General features: G+C 35.9%; 1 pseudogene; it reads left to right on the top strand.

Annotated features, from left to right (window-relative positions):
- Positions 1-457: 457 nt before the first annotated feature.
- Positions 458-21,502, top strand: LOC130684475 (tigger transposable element-derived protein 1-like; annotated as a pseudogene).
- The last annotated feature ends 1,747 nt before the right edge of the window (positions 21,503-23,249 follow it).

The raw sequence follows: 23,249 nt of genomic DNA, 5'->3' as shown, positions 1-23,249 counted from the left end.
GGAGGAAGGAGATAGATAATGTTGGAGAGGGAGGGATTCCTGTTTGAAACAGCATACTGAATAAAGAAGAATCATTTGAACAAAACCTGAAAAAATTTCATATGCATAAAATTAAGGAAGAGCATTCCAGGCTGCTGAAGCCCCAAGACAGAAATGTGCTTTGGTCAAAGCAGAGCAAGGAGGGCAACACTGAGATCTGTGAGAGCAGAGACCCTGGCTGGAAGGACCTGCTATAAACACTGATTTATTTAACACAAGGTACAAAGCAGAAGAGTAATATGATCTTTCATATTGTTTTAAAGAAATTGGGTATTATGCTTAAGTGAAATAAGTCAGATAGAAAAAGACAAATAACACATGATTTATATGTGGAATCTAAAAAATAAAACGAACAAAACAGAAATAGACTCTAAACATGGAGAGCAGACTGGTAAATGCTATAGGGAAGGTAAGGGCGATGGGAAAAAAAGGTGAATGGAAGGACTCGGGAAAAAATGGCAGCCTGAGAAGTAAGGCAGAAACCTCCTTTCAAAACCATGTATGACATGAAAATACAGCAAATACAACTAATTCTGAAAGAGCGACCTGAAGACTGCAAAACAGACTGCCCACACCTGGGGAAAAGAGAAGACTTAACAGAAAAGAGTAAACTAGCAAAGCCATGATCCAGAGGGACCAAAGCCCACCCCCCACACCAGCCCACAGGCATGAGGAAGAAAAACAGAACTGGGAGGGAGTATAAGCCCAGAACTGCTAAACACCCAGCTCTGGAGATCTGCTCCAGGAGCATGACCCACATTGCATGGTGCTCTGGATGTTTAATGGGGTTGGAAAGCATGGACAAGCAGAATACATGGAGAGACTGACATTCCAGATGCTTTTGAAGAACAGGTACACAAAACTGGCCACTCAGGAAAAAAAGAAAGGTGGGCACTTTGAAGGACTTCCCAAGAGTGAGGGGGGAGCTAAAGGGGCCAAGATTACACAGAGCTTGCTGCTCAGGAGAAAGGACAGGTGGACAAAATTGTCCTGGCACACTCAGCCCAGCAAATTGGGAACTCTAAGGAGCTTCAGACACTCCATCCCCATCTGGCAAGACAGCGCTGAGGCCACCCAAGGTGGTAGGCAGCCTGCTGCTCCTTCCTTCATGCAGGCACTAGTCTCACATACCTGCTGCCCCAACATCACACCTGGCCAGCCAGAGTGTGGCCTTGCCTACTGCAGCTACATGGGCATAGAACAGAGTCTCCTCCCTGCATGCTTGGCCACTGGACCTGGCAGTGCAGGCAGGTGCTATAGCCAGGAAGCAGGAAAGAGCTCTTTGCTCCCAGCAGGAGCAGATGCTGCAAGCCTGTGACCCCTGGCCATTGCTACAGGTGCTCAGCAGCTCCAGAGAGTAGAGCTTCTGGGCACTAGACGGCACCACTTACACAAAGTTATTATTCTATAGAAATCACTAAAAAAAAATGAAACAGCAAAAAAATTTTGTCCAAACAAAAATATAGGAAAAGACAACAGAAAGAGGGCTAAGTGAAACTGAAATTACCAATTTTCTTGATAAAGATTTCAAAATAAAAATCATGAACATGCTCACAGAGCTACAGAAAAATATTCAAGATGTTCATGGATAGGAAGAATTAATATTGTCAAAATGGCCATCCTGCCTAAAGCAATCTACAGATTCAATGTAATCCCTATCAAAATACCAACAGCATTCTTCAACAAACTAGAACAGATAGTTCTAAAATTCATATGGAACCACAAAAGACCCTGAATACTCAAAGCAATCCTGGAAGGAATAACAAAGCTGAGGAGATTATGCTCCTTAAATTCAAGCTCTACTACAAAGCCACCCAGTACTCAAAAAAACAATTTGGTACTGGCACAAGAAAAGACCTAGAGATCAATGAAACTGAATAGGGAACCCAGATATAAACCCACACATGTATGTTCAATTAATATATGATAAAGAAGCCACAGATATACAATGGCAAAACGACAGCCTCTTTAACAGCTGTTATTGGCAAAACTGGACAGCTACATGCAAGAGAATGAAACTGGATTATTGTCTAATCCCATACACAAAAGTAAACTCAAAAAGGATCAAAGACCTGAATGTAAGTCATGAAACCAGAAAACTCATAGAAGAAAACATAGGCAAAAATATCTTCAATATAAACATGAGCAATTTTTTCCTGAAAATGTTTCCTCAGCAAGGGAAAAAAAAGGAAAAATGAACAAATGGGACTACATCAAACCAAAAAGCTTCTGTACAGCCAAAGACACCATCAGCAGAACAAAAAAAGGCATCCTACAGTATGGGAGAATATATTTGTAAATGACTCATCCAATAAGGGATTAACATCCAAACTATGTATAAAGAACTCACATACCTTAACACTTAAAAAACAAATAACCTGATTTAAAAATGGGTGGAGAATCTGAACAGACACTTCTCCAAAGATGGCCAAGAGGCACATGAAAAGATGTTCCACATCAGTAATTATCAGGGAAATGCAAATTAAAACCACAATGAGATATCACCTCACACCAGTTAGGATGGCCAGCATCCAAACAACAAGGAACAACAAATGCTGGTGAGGATGTGGAGAAAGGGGTACCCTCCTACCCTGTTGGTGGGAATGTAGTGGAAAGCAATATGGAGGTACCTCAAAAATCATACCATTTGACCCAGGAATTCCACTCTTAGGAATTTACCCAAAGAAAACAAGTTCTCAGATTCAAAAAGATATATGCACCCCTATGTTTATCACAGCACTATTTACAATAGCCAAGATTTGAAGCAACCTAAGTGTCCATCAGTAGATGAATGGATAAAGAAGATGTGGTACATACACACAATGTAATATTATTCATCCATAAGAAGAAAACCAATCCTACCATTTGCCACGACATGGATGGAGCTAGAGGGTATTATGCTCAGTAAAATAGGCCAGGCAGAGAAAGACAAGTATCAAATGATGTCAGTCATTGTGGAGTACAACAACAAAGCAAAACTGAAGGAACAAAATAACAACAGACTCACAGACTCCAAGAAAGGATTAGTGATTACCAAAGGGAAATGTCCAGGAGGGTGGGTGGGTAGTGAGGGAGAAGGGGATTAATTAGCAATCACAATAAAAGTATGTCACAGGAAAGGCAGAACAGCATAGAGAAGACAAGTAATGACTCGAAAGCATCTTACTACACTAATGTACAGTGATTGTAATGGGGTTGTTGGGAGCACTTGATAGATGGGTAGATGTTGAAACCACATAAGATTGTATATCAATGATACCTTAATTAAAAAAAACAGAGCTCTGTCCAGTGCTCTGTGCTGCATGGCTGCAGGAGAGCAAAGACTGGAGTGGTGGCAGTGCCTAGGATGGAGACTGAGATGGCTGCTGGGGCAGAGAGGCCCAGAGGCAGAGACCTGATTGCTGCATGCAGACTTGCTCTGAGTGGATGAGATTCTAGTGATTGACCTGCCACCAAAAAATAAAATAACGGGAATAAGGTTGGGTATAAACCCTTTCACTGCCTCCCCCACAAAAAAAAAAAAATGTAAAGAGAATAAAGAGGTATAAACTTATAATTTTATAATATAGACTTTAGTTAATCACAGGGATGAAAGTAGATTATAGGGAATACAGTCTCTAATACTGTAAAATAGCTTTGTATGTTGACAGATGTTGACTACATTATCATGGTGAGCTTTTAGCAATGCATACCTGTATATATATATATATATACATACAATGGTCAAATCATTATGTTGTACACCTGAAATTGATATATTATGTATCAATTGTATTTCAATAATTTTTTTTTAATGATCACTATTTTTTCTCTATGGAGATAGACTGTAGAAGGCCAGTATGGAAAGAGAGAGATCTAACAAATGATTGGCAAAAATCTAGGCAAAAGACAGACTAGTGAGCAGAGAAAGTGATGAAAAGTATTTGGATTCTGAATATACTCTGAAGACAGATATAACAGGACTTGTGAACAGATAGGATATGAGATATAGCTAAATCATGGTAAGTCCAAGATTTTTTGTTTGAGCAACATGAGGAAAGAGATAGTCATTTATTCAGAAGGGGAAGCCTGATGAGAAGCTGGGAGGTAAAATCAAGTGTTGAGTTAATGATATGGTGATTTTTGAGATTTCCATTAGATATCCAAATATTTAATAGGAAGTTAGATATTCAAGTCTACTTTTGGGATTTTAGGGGACAGGTGTATGCTAGATATACATAGGCATCAACATCATACAGATAATATTTAAAACCTTGAGAATGGGTAAAATCCTGTAGGAAATTATAGGTAAAGAAGGATTATTCCCTGGGATACTTCAAAATTTAGGGATTGGGGGAACAAGAAAGTAGACCTAGGAAGATCTGCCCATGGTAAAGAACTAAACTAGGAGTTTCATGTTGTCTCAGAAGCTAGATGACAAAAAAGTGTATCAAAGAAGAGGATATGATAACTGAGTCAAATGCTGCCAATAGGTCAAGCAAGGTGTAGACTCTGAATTTAACATTGGATTTAACAATGGGGAGACCACTACTGAAGTTGACAGGAGTGGTTCCAGCAGACTATTAGAAGAAAAATACTGGTATAAATTAATTAAAAAGGTAATAGGAAAAAGGAAATTGAAGACAGCAAGTACTGACAACTCTTTCTAGGCATTTTGCTGTAAATAGAGACTAAAAAATGAGACCAGGTCTGAAGCAAAATGTGAAGTCAAGATATTTATTGTTTGCTTCTTTGTTACATTGATTATTTTTTGTTTTGGGAGAGTTCTTTTGTTTTGGGAGAGTACTTTTCAAATAGAGTAATCTCCCCATGTCCCACACCTTCCCTGTGTCCTGAGGGTGAACATTGTTACATTGGTGAGTTGGAGGACGGAATTCATAGAAACTGACTTCAAAAACTTCTCAGCATAAAATCTTTGTGAAAATCTTTCTTTCTAAACTGGTCTTAGCTGAAAACATTCCCTGAATCCCATTTGAAAGGAATGCCACAAGACATAAAATATTCTAAGATCCTTTTTAGCAATGGGAACTCTATTAAGTATCACAGAAATCATTAATAATTCCTGGTTATTTATATTGCTTAGATAGTGTTTCTATCAACTTTTTGTTACTGTTTTAGAATCCTCAGGATGCAAAAATGCTTATTCCAGTGTAGAGTAATAATTGTCACTTTAATATCTACCTCCTTGTTGTCAAATTTTAAGGGATTTCCCATTGCTGATGGCTCAGATGTGCTAACTTACCTGTAGCCTAAACTGAACCTGTTGCTTAATGCTTTGTGAAAAAGTCATTCAAACAGTGTTGCAACCATTGTTATGAAATTCCCTGGATTCAGAATGAAGAAAAAGTAGTAAGGTAATTTTTCAGTGGGGTCCTGTTAGCTCATACTTTGTTGGCTTTCAGATTTTAGACCATTAATAGAACAGTTAATAAAGGTTGGACAAGTAAACAGCTTATTTTACTTTAATATAAATATTTTAGGGTAGACACAAAAATTAGTCCATTGCTCCCAAACCTGGTAACAGTTGTGATTGTGTTTGTAATACATAATAACATAAGTCAATTAAGTAAAGTAATTTAATTACATAATAATGTAATGAATATTATATAAACTTATAAAATATGAATATGAAAGGAATTTGCTATTTCTATGAAAACTAGGATGAATCCTCTGGTAAGACTCAATAAATAAAAAACATTTAAAAAATGCTGTCAGGTTGAATATGGTAAGCTGTCTTCAAAAGATTTGGAAAAAACAATCACAAAAATATAGGATGGTGCAGTCAAATTTCTTTGCTAGTGTTTGAAGTTCTCATTCTAAAAGAAAATCATAACTAATGTATCATGTATACATGGCCAGAAGAGTACAATTTAAATTTTTAATTATAAGTTACAGATTTATAGAACACCCTTGTCTCATAAAAAGATTGGTGAATGTATATACATTTGTATGTTTTAGATATTAAAAAATAATCTTTCTATATATCCATTTTTATGATTTCCTGCTTTAACCAGTGTTTTGATTAACTACTATGAGTCAGGATTCCCCAGAGGAAAAGGACACTTCGGAGTTACAGAAATAGGTATAGATATAGATATAGAAATTATAGATAGATTACAGATATGGACAATACACAGACATTTATCAAAGGAATTGGCTCACATGATTATGGAGCCCTGGGAGTCCCACGACCTGCAGTCTGCAAGCTAGAGAACCAGGAAAGATGGTTTTGTAATTCAGTCTAAGTCCAAAGACCTGAGATCCAGAGGAACTGATGGTATAAATTCCAGTCCACGGCTAAAGGCCCAAGAACCAGGAGTGCTTATGTCTGAGGGTAGGAGAGATGGATGCCCCAGCTCAAGCAAGAGGGAAAAACATTGCCTTTCCTCTTTTGCCTTTTATTCAGGCCCTGGAAGGATTCGACAATGCCTGCCCATATTGGTGAGGATATCTTCTTTACTCAGTCTACTGATATAAATTTTAATTTCTTCAGGAAACATTTTCACAGACACACCCAGAAATAATGTGTACCAGCTAGCTGGGCATTCTTTAGCCCAAATGAAACATAAAATTAACCATCACACTGGCCATCTATCTATCTGTCTTGATAATGTCAGGAGAATACTCTATTTTTCAAGTAATTTATTTTGTAAATATTCAAGTGGCCTTCTAAAGTATAGGTAAATCAATCTTTATGTTAAGTTTTAGACTGAACTTATTTCAAATAACCTTATATTCCAAATATCATCAATATTATTATTGTCTTAGAGATGATATTTTAAATATTTAACAGCTAGTTTGATAGGGGCCAAACCAGTTAGAATAGACCACTGGACATTCAGAATTTAAGAGTCATACACAACTTGTATGCATAGTACATACATACCTATATGCACAAAATCATCATTTTAATAATCATCTTTCAAATGGCTGGGCCATATTTTACTTCATTACACCACTGAAAGTCTGCTTTATTTTTTCTCTGATACTAACAGTGCTGCAACAAACATATGCCAATCACTATTTTACTCTTCTGAATAGAAAATTCATTCTTTTCTTTAAGACAAAGAAGTGAGGGAGACAATATTTATTGCTCTTCAGTAACTGGCCTTCTCGCTTGCTTATCTGCCTTCTTGCTAGTTAGCTATTTACTGAATTATTTGATTCAGAAAGTATTTAAAATGCAGTGAGTAGTGAATAATATAAATAAATTCAATTGTATTCCTTAAAATCCAAGTTCATACATTTAGCAGGTACACTTTATTCTCCAGATAATTCTTTGAAACTCACTTGGTTTTGGCGAGATTAGAAAAATGAAGTAAAAGGTGCTATTACTTTTTCCCCCAAATTCAAGGTAGAATGTAAAATCTGCATTGCTTAGTATTTCAGCTTCCTATGCTTGAATTTTGTGTGAAACTATATGCACTGCTATTCGAAAGTACTATAGCAGGCACTATGTTAACATTTGCCTCATGCCATCCCAGAGGAGTCAATGAAAATTCTATTGCTGAAAGAACTTAATATTTTGATATTGATAGTTTTCCAGATTGTACCACAATGTGCCATATTGCTGTTCAATGTATACATAACGGTACTGAACCTGGACTGGATTGCCCAACGGAAGAACCAAACGGCATTCGGAGGTCTTGGAGGGTGGGAGGTTTATTTCACACCGGCGGGCTCAGAGAAGAGTGATATCTAAAGGTCTGAGCCCCAAGCACAGGCAAGGGGAGCAATTTATACTTTTCTATTTCCGTGTATGTGGCATTTTGGTGCCCGCGGTAAGCAGGGCAGAAGAACTCGGAAGGGTCCTAAGGTGGAGGGCGCTGAGACTCCCCTGGAGCTAGCCCTATCGGCCATGTTGAATGTTTTCCTTATCAATAACACTTTAAAACTGCATTATTAAACATCTGGACACTCAAAAATTAAAATCTAAATTTTTTTTCCTAGGCATACTTAATTCATAGTAGTATGTGATGGTTAAACATCTCATTGATTTTGAATGTGTCTCATTCATTTTGAATATGTCAAATACAAAAGATTAAGATAAGCGTTCTGAAGATTCCTAAATTTTGAACTCTCTTCAGAAATGTATGTAAGAAATACTCGGCATTTTTTAAGTTTTCACTTAGACAATTCATAAACTGAGTAAGAAGACATTATGTTCATCAATCTCTTAGCCTAACACAGGACATTAATTTCAAAGTGGTAGATACATGAACCTGGGAGTCAATAAATTTTAGGACTTAGAGGTACTTAATATAACCATATAGTCCTTCTTCATTTTATAAATGAAGAAATTCATGCCTAAAGACTCCAAAGAAATTATTTACAGTCACAGAGCAAATAAACTCCTAGTCCAACTTACTTTCACTACAATATACTATCAGGATCCTGTGACTATTTCCCTAACATAACCAACTAAAAAAACAATACAAACCCAACAAAACATCATATGTATTATCTCTCCATAATGCCACACTTCAGTTTGGGTTTTTTTTTGTACTCAACATACTGGTTGTTACAGCATTGTAGAGATAAAAACAATACTACCAAGCTGAAAATAAAAAAGTCCCAGTTCTGGTTTCCCCTTCCTGGGCTTTCTGAATTGAATCCTCCCCTCCCCAACCACCTGTGCTAAAGGGGCAAAAATTGAACTCTGTGCTACAGAGTAGAGACCAACACATACCAGAGAGTAAGAATTTTGTTTCCTCACTTTGCTTAGATTACATTTGATGCTTCATTTGTCTTTCACCTATATAACCTTCATTAAAAGTAATAGGAGGTCCGATCTGCCAGGAAATTGATAGATGTGCATAAATTCAAATGAGTTCACTGAATTTGCCAATATCTCATGGAATGTTCTGAATGTCAATGTGCTCTCAGAGTGTACAAAAGAAAGCTACTTTCAATGGACACAAGTTTAGTCCACCACACATTCCCCAGAAGTCTCCAATTTGGGTGAATTTCCAATATCAGAACTACATTCCTTTCACCTCATACCAAAGCACAGAATGTTTCATCTTTCCTATCTGTGCTTAATTGATACATTTTATTTCTAGGTTCGTACCAAAGGAAAGAGAAGTGTAAACTGAAATGATTGGCATTTCAAAGACTTAGAGACATCACACTGAGCTGTAAGGTACCTTATGAGCAATGGGAATCACCTGAAATATAGAAACATATTAGCAATTTTGTCCCTTGCCAAGAGTACTTAGTTTTCAAAATGAAATCTTGAAGACTCTTTGTACCCCACATGACCCTTCATTTCTGAGGTTGTACTGGCAGATCATTTAAAGCCATCTAGCTAAGCTGCGTAATATTATAATTATACTGTCACATAAGAAGATTTCACATGAAATTAATGAAACACTATACACCTTAGACAAGAACTGTGAAAGCTTAGAAAACTCTCCTGGGGTACACTTTTTTTCTATCAAATCTGCCTTAAAGAAAAAAAAACTTCAAATCATAATGCAAAATACAATTCAAGAAATCAATTTTGTTAAAGGCTTCCTAAAGGTTTTTGTTTTGTTTTCCTCAATTTGAAGATATTAAATTTCCTCTAGTCTATCATAAACAGCAGATTGTTTAATTAAAATCAATAGAAAAAATTATAAAGAGAAAAATAAACACAAAGAAACATGAAAATATCATACCTTGAAAATATTAATTATCCTTCACTGGTCTCCATATAATTTCAAAGTAGAAAAACATTTATTAATTCTTTAGGGATACCAAATCTCCATGTGCTCTCTCCAGATATGAAATAGAATATTTCTATTTCTTTTTTGGGTTGCATTTTTAAAAATTAAATAACAATTATCTAGTTACAGAATGAAGGAGGACAAAATATACACCAATGTCAGCAAGGAGTTACATTTCAATAATGGATTTAATTATTTTAATCTTTCAAGATGAGTGTTCTTGATACTAGTTTTTCATAAAGAGGAAGAATGTGCAAAACAGCACTTGCCTTTTTAGCTTGTCTAACTTGTGTTGTTTGATACTGATATTTGTCTCCCATGTTCTCCTTTGTTTACCAACACCTTATTATCCAGCTATTCAATTCACCCCAATTCTTGTTGCATATATGTTATATGTTAGATTCTAGGCCACTAGTCTACTTATCAGCAATGAGATTAATCAGCAATAAAATTTATTTATTTATGCACTTACACATTTGCCAAAGAGTTTTCGCCCTCCTGTGAGAAAGGTGTGGGCTGAGCACTGGAAATACACAATTGAACAACATCATATCCATTGCCCTTAAGAAGCTTAGAGTACAGTACAGTACTTCCCAACATCTATTTAGTTTTCAGTATAAGGACCACTTTTAAAAATTAAATAATTTTGAGTGCCACTCCACATACACTTTATGAAAGAAAATACAGTGAAAGTGAAGCTAGTATTGTGACAGGCAACGGGTTCTTGGCCTCATGGAGAGCAAGAATTCAAGGACAGACACAAAAGCAGTTAAGATTCAGGAGTTTATTAGAAAATAAGAATTTAAAGGAAAGCTAAATACATGGAGAAGTGAGCACAAGGAGACACCAGAGGCTGCCCTGAGGAGTCAATAGGGAACTTTTTTATGTGAAGGGAGATGAGCATTTATTTATCAAGTTGGACTTGGTTTCAAAGGGAACAGGCCACATCTGCAGAGTTTCTTCTTGCTCTACTCTCGTGTTGAGCAGGGACGTTTTCATATATTTCATATATTTGGTTCTCATTGAACCTTTCATAGCAGTCACCCCCAAAAGGGAGTTAAAAATGCAAATGTCATGGTAATGACACTATAATGAGCTTTGGGTTGAAATTTGGGTTGACTTTTCCTCCATCTTGGAATTAGCAGGTTTCAGCTGGTCTCTTACCTATATTCTCCCTCCACACATCCATGGAGAACAGCTTACACAGAATGTATAGAATGTAAACGAACAGTTGGCAAAAGTCCCCACCACCCCTTCCCTGCTCAGGTCTGGCTATCTACCTACTCTAACACTATGAAATCATTGTCTCTTTTAGCTAATTGACAATTAATCATAGAGCCTATATATTTTTAAATGAAAACATCCATTCATATGAGAAATAATATTTATTTATGTAAGGGGTTAAGGGCCTAGTATTTTGATTGGACTATTTAGAATTTGATGCCTAGCTGGGATATCTACTTGCCAAGTAACCTTAGACATGAACTTTGGCTTCTTTAAAATTCTTTGTTCAATAGAGGAAATAAGCAAAATAAGTCTCTACTTGCTAGCATTCTTGTCAGGGTAAGTAAGGTGACACATGTAAATAATAGAGAAAGTACCTGGTAGAGCTGTTTTTGACAAGTGAAATTTTTAAAAATATCTATTATATCTACAGACAATGGCTGGGGAGCACTGCAGAGTCCAGTGAGTGAGGAATTGACACCAGTTAGGTCTCAGGGACTAAATAAGTTTCTGAAAGAAAGATAACCTCTAAGAGCCTGCCAGCAATGGACATCCCTAATTGTAGAGATGAACTAATTGTAATCTCCAGGAGAACATGAATTTACTGTGTTCACTTTTGCCTAGAGAAGTTCTTGGCACTGGAGACACTCAGTGAATACTTACTAAATTCATTATTGCCAAAATTAGGATAAGGTAAAGGAAGGAAAATCCATTTCAAACTTCATGTGGATGAAGAATCACACAAAACTCTAAATCTGGAAAAACACACAAAGGAATTTGATTTTCCCACAGTGTAGTACAAAATTCAGACTCCTTCTAAAAACTGCTCATTTCTTAGCTTTATTCCAAAGTTCTGATTATGCCACTTGTCTCCAAACATAATATTTTAATACATGTGTCTTTCTTTACTTTACTCTTATTTTTACTAATTCAAACTACTGATCTGGTTGAAAGAAACTATAGGCTTGGGTATACACGGTGTGTGTGTGTGTGTGTGTGTGTGTGTGTGTGTGTGTGTGTGTGTATATGTGTGTATATATATATATATATACTGTGTGCCAACCTGAACACAAAAGAGGAAAAAAAAGAAAAGCAGCCTACACACCAGAGGACAAACCTGAAGGTAGATCTTAAATTTTTAAATGTGGATGAACTCATTTTATGAAAAATATATGGCAGCTGTGAAGCAGAGGTAAAATGGGATTCATTTTCAATAACAGCACTATGGACTATGACCCTCATGGTCCCATTTCCACTTCACTTTCCCAGATTACACAACAAACAGCACTTAAAAATACATTTAACTTCTCTCCAGAGAGTATTAAACTTTTAAAGCATTAAAGAGTGCCTGCCAATGAAAAGAAACTCATCTACAACTTGAACATTAGTAGTTGCTTTCCCACTGAATTCTAAGAAGCAAATTTTCACTTCTCCATTCATACTGCACTCTGCATACACCTATGAATTAATTCACCACAATATCTTGTTGGTACGACATTTCTTCCCTCAGTTGGGACTGATAAGGAGCTGCAGGAAGAACGTCTCTTCCAGCCCATTCCTCAATCCAGTCCAAGGGTTATTCAAAGTACAAAATTAAGAAACAAAAGGTGGTTTAAGGAAAGCTAATGGAGTCTGACTTACCTGTGACTGAGGAATTTTGTTAGGTGAAGGTATCCTGACAACTGGTCTCAGACTGACAGGGAAATATTCTAGATAAATTAGAATATCTTTGGGCAGAGTCTGTATCAGTGTATTTTTAAAAACTCTTCAGGAGATTATAATATTTAAATATCTTTATAAGTTATCTGTAGTGATATTGCAAAAGGGAACCACTTATTGAATTTCTCAATGAATTAGGCACTGTCCTGAGAAATGTATATGCATTTTAATACTTATCCTTAAACAAGTTTATGATTCATATATAATTTCCCTTATTTGCGGGCAAGGAAACCAAGACTATGAAGGATTAAGTAACTTGCCCCAGACCACACAAACAGTAAGAGACTATATTAAAATCAAAATCTAGAATTGCAGGATTCCAAGTAGGTTTTGGAATTTACATAGGTTTTTAACTCTATGAAAATATATGTCATCTTTTCATCTGCTCATTGATGGTTAAATTTCTATTTAAAATGTGTTGAATAATTATATTGCCAATTTTGTTAAGCTGGGAACTATGTTTACAGAAAACTTTTCCCATCTGGTTCTGGGTTAGAATTAGCCAAAAGAAGATTGCCTGAGATCAGGAGGAGGGAAGAAATAGAAACAAAATAGCACAAAATTACTCTCCTGTCTTCATCCGTAGTTGCCTGTGTATGCCTGGTGGGTTCCTGCTTTCCTTTCTCTCCCCTGCACCGACCCTGCTCTGCTTCCCCAAATGCAGGTCCCACTGACCAAGAGATGTGCCAGCCGACCCACAGAGGCAAGAGCTTCCAAGAGAAGAGACTTCTCCTCAATTTCCTGGTCCACATCTCACTTCTGCTGTTGGACAAGCTTAGCTTTCCAGACTGAATAGTTAATAACCAGTGGTGTATAAAATTCCAGTTGCTCCATATACTTGTCAACACTTGGAATGTCAGTTTTAATTTTAACTATATTATTGGGTATATATTCTTATATACTATGGGTATATATATTATATTGTGCATATATTTTTATATATTATATAAAAAATATTGTTTTAACTTGCATGTCCATGATAATTACTGTACTTGAGCAATTTTTCCTGTATTTTTTGGTATCATTTATGATGATTAGATTTATACTAAGTCTTTTCCATTCTTTTATTTCTCTATTTTTAATTCTGTGTATTTTGATGTGACCTAGGTTCTACCTCACTAATTTTCTCTTCAGCTGTATGAATTCTGGTGTTAAACCCACCATGTAAGATCTTAATCTGTATTATTCTATTCAGTTCTTTAACTTGCGTATATTTTTCATATTTTAAAATTCTTTGTCAAATTTCTTAATCGTGTAATATACTATGAAGCTATTTCTTATTTTGATTACGTAACTCCAGTATATGGAGACCCTTCTATTGCCTTTTTCATTTTTCAGCTTTTCTTTGTTCACAGTGCCCTCCTTATTCATCTCATTATTTATTTCAAGCTGAATATTCTATTACAAACACTTTGGGAAACTACAAAAACCAAATGGATCAGGATGACATTTTCACCAAGATTTAATTTTGCTTCTCCTAGGGAGATGGGGCACTATCTTTCAAGAATCACCTTAGTTCACTTTCAGGGACTGGAATGATATTAAACTGAAGTACGGTTTCCTGACATCCTTGTTGAATGCCAGTTCACACTTAGTTCTGGGGTACCACCCTATTGCAGGGCCTGGGACTTCCAATCAAAGTACCTTAGCATGGAAAGGATGTCCAAAGTATTCTTCAGCTTTTCAGCATCTCTACTGCTCACTAAGGACCAACACCCCTCCTCTCTGAGAATAAGTGGCTCTGAGCATGAGTTAGCCTGCCCAGGCTTCTCTCATCTGCATATCTTAGCCAGTTCATTCTTCACTATGTTATTCACAATTGAATGACTTTAAGCAGACTATTTTCATACTATTTCCAGATGTTGTATCTGTGCTCAGTGGAGAACTGGTATAAATTACTTAGTTTGTCATAAATGGAAACAAAAGTGTGCTAACCCTTTACTTTTTTTGAGGTCTAGGCAAATTGTTTTTTTCCCTCAAAACCTCCACGTGGAAAGGGGATAGACTTCCACAAAAAGTGTGATGAATCCATTTCTACTCTGTAATGACTCCCTTTCTATCATGGTTGAGATAGGATGACTATTGTTTATAAGTATAGATTTTAATATGTAAAGCCTATAAAATAGAAAGTTACTCATATTCATTTATATGGAGAAAAATATGATACATATTCTAATAGAAACACACACACATACATCCATGAACCAACTAAAATAGTGGCAAGGTAAAGTATGGGTTTAAAATGTTACATACCAGGAGATGATTAGAACAGCATGCTGGCCACTCCTTGGAGAGAGCCCATCATAACCATTCCAAATTGAGATAAAACCTTCAAGCAGAACACCAGAGAAAGAAAAGCTTCACAGCCCTGGCCCCCTCAAAACTCCATGAAGAGGCTCTCTCATCTTCTCATTTACCTGAGTGACTACTGAGCAGCTGAGACCTGTTCAATGTGCATTAAGGGTGCCTTCCTGGAGCCATAGGGCAGGAACCAGCTCTTGGCCTCTGCCTGTTCAATCTCCTTTTCAATCTGAGGTAAATACTTACAGAACATTGGGAAAACAATAAAATTTCAATTAAGAAGCTCCCAAGAATCTGGCTTTATTTTTAGTTTTCAAGCAAACTAAAGGTAAGTATTTCAAGTACTTATTTCAAGTAATAGTAGATAAAGAAGTTAAAAAAAACAGTACTCTATAGCATCTTACTATGCTAATGGACAGTGACTGTATTGGGGTATGTGGTGGGGACTTGATAAAGGGGGGAATCTAGTAACCACAATGTTGCTCATGTGATTGTATATTAATGAGACCAAAATAAGAAATAAAATAAAATAAAAGCCAGGAGAAAAAACAAACAAAACAGTAAATTGGATTTTGAAATTTAAAGCCACACTGTTCAGATTCTTCAAATGTAAAATGAGAATTATTTACACCTAACTTGTAGATGTTGCGTAAGGATTAAGTGTGGTAATTCATTAAAACACTTTCTATACTTCTTGGCACTTTTGTCTAAAGAAAATTCAGGCTATTGTGGCTACAATGTGAATTACAGTATATGTATTTTAAAAGTGTACCCATATAAGAATTATTGGTTGTCAAAATAATTAATGATCAACCTTACTGCCTGTTTACAGAGCTCTACTTTTTTTGCAGTCTAATTTGCTCCTTGTACAAACCATGCGGGAAGCAGCAGAAACTCAATGAAAAGAAAATTTCGCCTGGAGTTAGATCTGGATTTATGTCCCAACTGTGCCATGTGTCAACCAACAAACTTTGCAAAAAATTATCTACTCTCTGGCTCAGTTTTCCTATGTGCAGACTGAGAATAGTACTTACCTCATAGACTTGTCAGGAGTAATTGGATAGCACGTGTACAGTGCCTACCATTATGGGCAAGTAAGCACTCGGGAACGGTTATTGTATTGCTAGCCCCATTTCAAGATAAAGGAACTGAGATTCAGAGAGTTAAATGGGTCAAAGTTGCTACATGAAAAAGAAGTGATGGCACTGAAAATAAAATTTTTATAAACTTCTATTCCTGTACTCTTCCAAAGGACCAGACTATGTTTTTGCATTTGTGAACAATACCTTTCATATTAAATATATGCTGAATTTTATTCAACTTTTCCTCTCTGATTCTGCAATCATTTTGTGTCTCAAAGACCCACTTAGAATACTACTCATATATAAGAATATAAGTATGGAATCATGATGTTATGCTGAAAGTTTCCTAGTTGTCAGAAATTATCTCACTCATTATAGATGAGGTGACAGATCATAGGTCATTCAGAGAGTATGTGGAGAAGGTGAGATATTGAACTGAATATGTACTAGAGGCTGTACAGAACTCTGAAAGTCACTGAGTTCAAAGAAAATGCCATCATCAGCTTGTTTGCTTTCCTTTTGTTTCTTCCTTATAAAAATCACATATAATATGAAAATAAAACAGTTACGAAAGAATTTCAGTTAAGCAGGAACTAGTCTTAATAGGCTTCAAAACCTCTCAAAGTGCTGTACAGCTTAACAAAGATTATTGAAAGAAGAGACAAGCTAATAGAAAAAAATGGCTAAAAGCATTCTTAAACATAAAGAAACATTTCACTGTTTAATATATTCTCAGATGTGAAATTACAACAATCTGTAGGGCCTCAAAATGAAACCAAAAATATGGTTTCCTGATTGAGCAATTAAATTGTAACCAGCACAGTGATGATCAGACATTTATAATTTTACATTTGCTAAGAGGACCATCTGGTTAACTTAGAGCAGGTGAATTCAGCTAATACCCTTTCAGAATGAGACCGGACTGTGTGAATGAACTGCCCTTCATGCCTGGCTGCTTAGAATCCTCATTTTCTTGACCTTTCACCTCCCTTCAAGGCCTGAGCCAGAGAACTCCATGATTTCATTATAGGAAATTAGATGTCACAAGCTGTTGTAATAATCTGTCAGCCAAGTTTAACAGCAACATTGCAAGTCTTCTTGCTACTCTCCAAGAAATCAATAATCTCTCCCTCTGCAGCAGGATCCTGAGATCAGACCACTTTGCCACATTTCAAAGCAAATGACACAGCATGTGGAAGTGGGCAACAGACAGAAAGCAAAGTACAGAAGTATTAAAAGTGTTCAATCCAAGGAGGAAAAATTAAGACCTTGTAAAGAATCTTCTAATTACATTCTCTCCATCTAACTATCTTTCAGAGGACATTCAGAGTCTTTTGTGTTTTTAAAAATCAGATTACACCTTCAAAATTTCCAACCAGCAAATTTCCAATAAATGGTGATTCATTTTAAAGTAATGGAATTGGCATCAGAAGTAAATAAATAATCCAGATGGCCTGGTGGCATGGGGCAAGGTTTTGGAGCATAAGGAAGCCATTCTCTATTGTCTTATAAATTATAATGATTACATGATAACTATTGCTATTATAGTCATTGGTTTTATTATAATATTCTTTATAAATTATGATTTCCAACTCACAGATAAATTAAATACAACAAGCAAAGTCCTCTGAGTGATTTTTTTATTAAATGAAAGGATTTGATTCACCGCCATTCTGCACTTTAATCTTGAAAGAACTTCTTATGTGGAGGTAAAGAGAAACAGTGTAAATCATGGTCAACAAATTGCAGACCACATATTAAATGTGGTTCACTATCTGTTGTAAATACAGTATTATTGAACAATCAGACTCATTTGTTTCCACATTGCTTACGGCTGCTTTCCTGTTACACCTGCAGACTTGAGTACCTGAGACAAAGATCATTGAATCGCAAAGCCTAAAACATACTATTTAGCCCTTTACAAAAAGTTTACTGGCTCAAGGTCTAAGCGATGCTGAGTTTATCTATCGTTCCCTTTGTGCAAATGAAAACAGAAAAATCCCAACTCAAGTGGCCATTCTAAATTCTATTTTAGGGCATATTTTACAAGAGAGATATTTGCTGGAGGATAGAGTAGCCTGTCGCCTAAATACATAGGGGGAGGAAGACTGAAAAGTAGAAATAAAATACACTGTGTTTGAATTATTTACTAAGCACAGTGATAGGTTCTTTACACATCATATTAATTTCCTAAACTTGTTGGCTGAAAATACCACTAATTTATTATCTTAGAGATCCAGAGGTCAGAAGTCTCTACAATGGGTCTCATTGGATTAAAATCTAGGTATTGGCCTTCCTACATTCCATCTGGGAGCTTCATGCGAGAATCTGTTTCTTTGCCTTTGCTAAAGTGAAGAGGTTGCCCACGTCCCTTGGTTGGCTTCCACCCCTAAAGATAATAATGACCTAGTAAGTCTTGTTCATGCTGTTTCTTCCATATTTAAGAGCCCTTGTGATTACACTGGGCCTGCCAACATAATCAAGGATCATCTACCTGTTTGAAGGTTCATAGATTAGCAATGATAATTCCATCTATAATCTCATTTCTCCTTTTTCATATAACCTAACATATTCACATATTCCAGGGATTAGGACATGTACATCTCGGGAGGACAATTATCCTGCCTACTATACACACATTCTATTATTTAATGTTCACACTAATCCTATGAAAGAAATATAATATTATAACAAATCTAAAACCTAATGCTCAGAGAAACTAATTATCTTTCCTAAGGTCACAAAGCTACTAAATAGTAATGATGAGATTTAAATCCAATGCCTTCCAATTCTGAAGACTGTTTCCCTATCAAACACTGAGGAAGACTACCAGAGACAACACTTAGAAGACATTCACTCACAGAATACCTCCTTGGTCTCTCAGAAATCACCTGGGGCAGAGAGTATCATGTTTGCATAGCCATGATTTCTCCTCTACTGTTCTGACACCATGTGAATGGGCAGAAAATATTTAGGAAGAGACATATTAACAATGTTGATATTGATAACAATTTTAAGAAATTGATTTCTTAAATTCTAGTTTAGCCAGAACAATGGAACTTTTAGAAGAGTTTTTAAAGGAAGTTCATCACTGATTTCTTCACTAATTTTAGGAATCAATCACTTCTCTTATGGATCAGCATGGCAAAGATACATATGGACCTAAAAACTTAAGGCAAGAAAAAGAAATTTCAGTACTGGAGCTACTATAGAGATATTAGCCTAGCAGTACTTGGCTAAGCACTTCACCCAGAGAATAAAGTATTGTACTGACCATTAGATGCAGTGTGAAGGCATATCTCATTCTACTGTGCTTTGCTTTATTGTACTTCCTAGATACTGCATTTTACACCTTAAAGATTTGTGACAACCCTACACTGGGCAAGTCCATTGGCATGATTTTTCCAATAGCATTTGCTCACCTCATGTCTCTGTGTCACATTTTGGTAATTGTTGCAATATTTCAAATTTTAATTATTATTATTATATTGTATGATGATCTACAATCAACAATCTTTAATGTTACTATTGTAATTGTATTGTGGTGCCACAAAGCCCACTCATATACGACAGCAATTTTAACCAATAAATGTGTATGTTCTGACTGCTCCACCAACCAGCCATTCCCCCATCATTCTCTCTCTCCTCAGGCCTCTCTATTCCCTGACACAATACTGAAATTAGGTCAACTAATACCCTACAATGACCTACCAAGTGTTCAAGTAAAAAGAAGAGTTGCATTTCTCTCTCACTCTAAATCAAAAACTAGAGATGATAAGCTTAAGTGAGGAAAGTACATCAAAAGCTGAGATAGGCTGAAAGCTGGGTCCCTACACAAAAGAGTTGGTCAAGCAGTGAATGCAAAGGAAAAGTTCTTTAAGAAAATTAAAAGTGCTTCTCCAGTGAACACATGAATGATAAGAAAGAGAAACAGTCTTATTGCCAGAATGGAGAAAGTTTCAGTGGTCTGAATAAAAGATCAAACCAGCCATCACATTCCTTTAAACCCAAATCTAATCCAGAACAAGGCCCTCATTCTCTCTACTTCTCTGAAGGCTGAGAGAGATGAGGAAGTTGCAGAAGAAAGGTCTGAAGCTAGCAGAGGTCAGTTCATGAGGTTTAAGTAAAGAAGCCATCTCCATAACATAAAAGTGAAAGGCAAAGCAGCAAGTGCTTATGCAGAAGTTGTAGTAAGTTATCCAGAAGGTCTAGCTAGGATCATTAATGAAGGTGGCTACACTACACAACAAATTTTCAGTGTAGATGAAACAGCCTTACACTGGAAGACAATGCCATGCAGAACTTTCATAGCTAGAAAGGAGAAGTCAACGCCTGTTTCAAAGCTTCTAAGGATGGGCTGACTCTCTTGTTGGAGGCTAATGCAGCAGGTGATGGGGTTGAAGCCAATGTTCATTCATCATTCTGAAAATCCTAGGGCTCTTAAGAATTATGCTAACTCTATTCTGCCTGTGCTCTATAAACAGAAGAACAAAGCTTGGATGACAGTACATCTGTTTGCAACATGGTTTACTCAGTATTTTAAGACCACTCTTGAGACCTACTGCTCAGAAAAAAAAAAAATTCCTTTCAAAATATTACTACTGTTGACAGCGCATGTGGTCACCCAAAAGTCTGATGGAGATGTACAATGAGATCAATGTTGTTTTCATGCCTGTTAACACAATATCCATTCCACGTCCCATGGATCAAGGAGTCATGTCAACTTCCATGTCTTACTATTAAAGAAATACATTTCAGAAAGTTATTTCTGCCATAGATAGTGATTCCTCTGATGAATCTGGGCAAAGTAAATTGAAAGCCTTCTGGAAAGGATTCACCATTCTAGACGCTATTTAAGAACATTCTTGCTTTATGGGAAGAGGTCAAAATATTAAAATTTACAAGAGTTGGGAAGAAGTTGTTTCCAGCCCTTATGGATGACCTTAAGGAGTTCAAGCCTTTAGTGGAGTAACTGCAGAGGTGGTGGAAATAGCAAAAGAACTAGAATTATAAGTGGATTTAGAGGATGTGACTGAATTTCTGCAATCCCTTAAATGGATGAGGAGTCACTTCTTGTGGATGGGCAAAGCAAGTGGTTTCTTGAGATGGAATCCACTCCTGATGAAGAAGCTGTGCAAACTGTTGAAATGACAACAGAGGATTTAGAATATTACGTACTTGATGATAAAGCAGAGCAGGAGTTAAGACGATTGATTCCAGTTTTCAAAGAAGTTTTACTCTGTGTAAAATGCTATCAAATAGAGAAATGATTCATGAAAGGAAGACTCAATCAATGTGGCAACCATGTTGTCTTATCTTAAGAAATTGCCAAAACTACTCCAGCCTTCAGCAGCTAACATCCTGATCAGTCAGCAGCCAACAACATCAAGGCAATACCCACGACCAGCAAAAACAATCAAGACTCAGTAAAACATCAGATTATGCTTGGCATTTTTTAGCAAAAAAAGTATTTTTAAGGTATGCACAATGTTTTTTTAGATACAGTGCAATGCACACTTAATAGACTACAATATGGTATAAACGTAACTTTTATATGCTCCGGGAAACCAAAAAGTTCATTTGACTCATGTTACTGTGATATTCTATTTATCACTCTGGTCTAGAATTAAACCCACAATATCTCTAATATATTCCTGTAAGTTTTTTAATTAAAAAAAGAGAATTTTGATTGATTAATGAGTAGTATAATTATTTTCTTTTCTTTATCTCACTGAATTCTGCTTCTGTATTTATTACTTCCTACATTATAGTTTCTTTTATTTACTTTGTTAATCCTTTCCCCAGTTTTTCAGCTGGATATTTCAGTTATTTTCAGTCTTTCTGATTCTTTTCATTCTTTTCCATTCTATTTACATTCTTCCCTTCTTACTATTTTTACTGATAAGATAGTTTAGTAATATGTATTTTCTTCAAATCTCTATTTAAAAATTTCTCTGACATATAGTGACATTTTTTTTTAATCTGTAATTTCACTTTATATTTTCCTTTCAACTGATTCTTTAATTGAACTTTCTAAGTGGAACATCTTTTTTTGTATTTTATTTTTCTTAATAATTTCTGATTGTGTTACCTTGTGATACAAGAGTAGTGGGTATAATGTTTACACCTTACGGAATTTACTGACAATTTCTTTGTGATGTACTAGATGATTATATTTTGTCATAAATATTTTAAAACATAAAGCATTTACACAAGTCTTTCACCTTTACTCCCATCTTTCCTTTAGTCTTACCTTTTCTGTTTATATATATTAAAATACTGACCAACAGATCTTTTCTGTTTCTGCAGCCACTTTCTGACTGGATTTATCTCATGCTCTATTAGATTCTTCAAGAAGGGTTCACGGATGCAAAATTTCCTGTTTTTACATGTTAAAATTGTTTTTCTATAGTCCTGATACTTGTAGAAAACTTTACTGGATATAAAACCCTGGGTTCATACTTTCTACTTTATCTAACTGTAACTTTTTCTTTTCTACTTACACTTACATTGAAACTTTGCCATTCTCTGTATTTAAATTATGCTGAGCACACAATCTTGTATAATTTTATTTTTCCATTCTTGTTTTCTCTATTGTTTTTGGAAGAAATATTAGGAGGTATGGACCTATGCAGCCATCATTGTTGATACTGGAATTCCTCACTTGTAATATTTTATGCCATACTTTAGTCTTTCCCACCTTGATCCAGTAGCATCAGAACTCTGTCAAAATTCTTTTATATTGTGGCAAAGACAAATGGCCTAGGAACAGTTTATATTTTGTTCTTATTTTCCCATTGCTGGACATCATGGGGCTTTCCCAACCTGCCTATCCATGTTATTTCAATCCACCTGAAGGCAGTGATCATCAACAGTCCTGAGGCAAAAAAATGAGAACAATGTGTTCAACTGGACATGTCATAAGCACTTACAGAGATAATGCCAAATTCTACTAATTTGATTGCTTCCAGTACTGTGTTGAAAGTTGTTTGCATTGTAGGTAGCTAATTACAATATACCTTAGGCTTCTCATAATTTTTTCTGTTGAAAGAGAATGCTTAGCTTTTAGCCATACACATTTATTGCACATGTGATTTAAATAGTTTACAGAATAGCCAAAATACTGAAAATGAATTTCTGGGCAAAAAAATCCCCTTTTCCCACTGCCAATGCATAA

The sequence above is a fragment of the Manis pentadactyla genome, chromosome 8 (genome assembly GCF_030020395.1).
Source record: "Manis pentadactyla isolate mManPen7 chromosome 8, mManPen7.hap1, whole genome shotgun sequence".
NCBI classification, from domain to species: Eukaryota; Metazoa; Chordata; class Mammalia; order Pholidota; family Manidae; genus Manis; species Manis pentadactyla.
The sequence above is the reverse complement of the archived record's forward strand: the minus strand, read 5'-3'. Positions and strand labels throughout refer to the sequence as shown.